At 79.7% G+C, this 2,500-nt stretch overlaps 1 non-coding gene across 1 annotated transcript; it reads right to left on the bottom strand.

Annotated features, from left to right (window-relative positions):
• Positions 1–311: 311 nt before the first annotated feature.
• Positions 312–464, bottom strand: LOC136995715 (5.8S ribosomal RNA). Its single transcript, XR_010887259.1, has one exon. It is a non-coding gene; the product is annotated as a 5.8S ribosomal RNA (ribosomal RNA).
• Positions 465–2,500: the final 2,036 nt, after the last annotated feature.

Raw genomic sequence — 2,500 nt, 5'->3', positions numbered from 1 at the left:
CCCCGCACGGCGCGCGCCGCGCAGCGGTGGCCACCGCGCTCGGAGGGCGAGGAGGGCGGGCACAGGCGCGGCAAGGCACGCCGGCCGCGGCCGCTGCGGGCGGCCCGGCGCCGGAGCCCGGCGGGCAGGAAGACCGGGGCCGCCGGTGCACGCACCGGGGTCCCGGCTCCGCCGCCGACTCTCCGCCGCCGAGGCCGCCGCGCACCGCCGCCGCCGGCGCCGCCGCGCCTCCCCCGCCCCCCCACGCGGCCCCCCCGAGGGGCGGCACCGCTGCGCCAACGCGACAGCGGGGGTGACGATTGACCGCCAAGCGACGCTCAGACAGGCGTAGCCCCGGGAGGAACCCGGGGCCGCAAGTGCGTTCGAAGTGTCGATGATCAATGTGTCCTGCAATTCACATTAATTCTCGCAGCTAGCTGCGTTCTTCATCGACGCACGAGCCGAGTGATCCACCGCTAAGAGTTGTCTCGGTTTCGGTCCCCGCCGCGCGCGCGGGGGGACCGGGCAGCCTTCGGCAGCCCCTGAGGGCCCCCCCTCCGCTCCGCCTCCCTCCTCACGCCGACGCCGGCTGCTGAGCGAGGGACGGCCGAGAGCCAGAGAGAGGGGCTCGCCCCGCTGACCGTACGAGCACAGAGTGGGGGGGGGGAAAAAGGGAAAAGGAAAACCCGAACGAGAAGGGCGGGGAGCCCTCGCTCCCGACCTGGGACAACCCTTTGCTCGCTTCGAGTCCGGCCCAGGCGCCCAGGCTCGGCCCGGCCCGGCGGGGAGCAGCGCGCCGGCCGCGCCGCCTGCCTCAGGGACGCTGGGGGAGGGGGCGGCTCCCCGCGGACCCCCAGCGTCGGAGCCCGGCCGCCACCGGCAGCGGCACCGCCCGCTGCCCGCGCGCCCGCGGCCCACCGGCCCCGCGCTCCCCAGCTCCTCGCTCGCCTCGCCGGCCTCCGGCTCCGCCGTGGCCCCGAGGCGGCGCCCACGCCCGCGCGCGCGCACACACAGCCTCCCGGACGACACCACGCGCTCTCCCGTCCCTTCCGCGGACAGACGCCCGGCGGCGGGCGGGCGGGCAAGGCGGGACGGACGGGGACGGCGCCCGCTCTCCCCGTCTCCACGCGGAGAACGGGGGGGGCCGCCCCCGCCGCCCGCCTGCCGCCCGCCCGCCGCCCGGCGAAGCCGGGTTGGGCAGAGCGAGGCAGGCGCGCCGGATGGCGGAGTGCCGGCGGGTAGGGCGCCGCCGCCAGCGGCCACGGCGGCAGACCGAGAGCCCCGGCCAGGGAGGAGAGCGGATCGCGCCGAGGCGCGGCGTCCGCACCACCCGCGGTGGGTGGGGGCTCACCGTCCCGGCGAGAGCACGCGCTCGCGCCGGGGTCACGCGTTCGAGGCAGGCCGGCGCCAGCCGACCGCGCGGCGTCCCTCCGCCGAGACCAGACCGCGGAGAGAGGGGGCAGGGTACCCCTCTCCGTCCCGGCTGCCCGCAGGGCGAGCGCGGGGCGCGCCGGCTGGCATGGGGGGGCACGGCGCCCGCGCGCGCCGGCCCCCCGGCCCTCCGGCAGCACACCCGGCTGCCCCCCGGGTCGCATCGGGCCGCCCGAGTCTTTAAACCCCCGCCCGGCTCTCCCGCCGAGAACCCTCGGGCCCGGAGCCCGGGGCCCATGGCCATCCCTACCCGGGGCGGCTACCGGCGGCCGCGGTGGCCGGAGGCCCTCCGCTCCTCCCGCCACCCCGCCCCCCCCCCCCGCCCGGCCCGCTCGCAGCACGGTCCCCGCGGCACGGCGCGGGGCGGCTGGAGCGGTGGGGGGGGGGGGAGAGAAAGGGAAAGCGGAAAGGGCGGGAGGGCACGGCCGGTGCGGCGCTCACGGCGCGGCGCCCGGGAGGAGCGAGCTGGCACACGGGACCACACGGGTGGGTCACCGAGGGGGGGCAGGAGGAGCGCGGACGCTAGGTACCTGGCCCTGGGGTGAGGGAAACGACCTGAAATCCCCGCGGGGGTGCCTCCCCCGCCGCCGCCCGCCGCCGGGCCGCCGCCGCCTCGCGGCGACGGCGGCAGCCTCGGCGGCAGCAGCGAGGCGGGACGCGGAGGGGAAACCCGGCACCCGCCAGCCGGCTCCGGCGCCCCTCGGCGGAGCGTCCGCCCGCGGGGTGCGCCCGACACCCGCCGCCACGACCTCGTCCTCCTCCCGGGGCCCGGGGTTTCCCTCAGTAACCCGGCGCCCGGCGGCAGCTGCGCCCGGGAGGAGAGCCGTGGTTTGGGCCGCCCGCTCGGGCACGACCCGTCGCCTCGCGTGGCCTGGCGCGACGGCCCCCGCTCGGGGTCCGCCGCCGCCCGGCGCCCGCCCCGCGCGCCATCCCGGAACGCCTGTCCTCGCCGTCTCTGCAAGACGGGCTGCTCCGCCGCAGCCCGCCGCGGGTCCGCCCCCCACCGCTTAGGGGTGGCGACCCGTCGGCACCCGTCCCGACCCGGGGTGCCATCTCGCTCGCGTCTCCGCCCGCCGCTTCCTCCCGCGGG

Source organism: Apteryx mantelli, unplaced genomic scaffold (assembly GCF_036417845.1).
Source record: "Apteryx mantelli isolate bAptMan1 unplaced genomic scaffold, bAptMan1.hap1 HAP1_SCAFFOLD_144, whole genome shotgun sequence".
In the NCBI taxonomy this organism is placed as follows: domain Eukaryota; kingdom Metazoa; phylum Chordata; class Aves; order Apterygiformes; family Apterygidae; genus Apteryx; species Apteryx mantelli.
The sequence above is the reverse complement of the archived record's forward strand: the minus strand, read 5'-3'. Positions and strand labels throughout refer to the sequence as shown.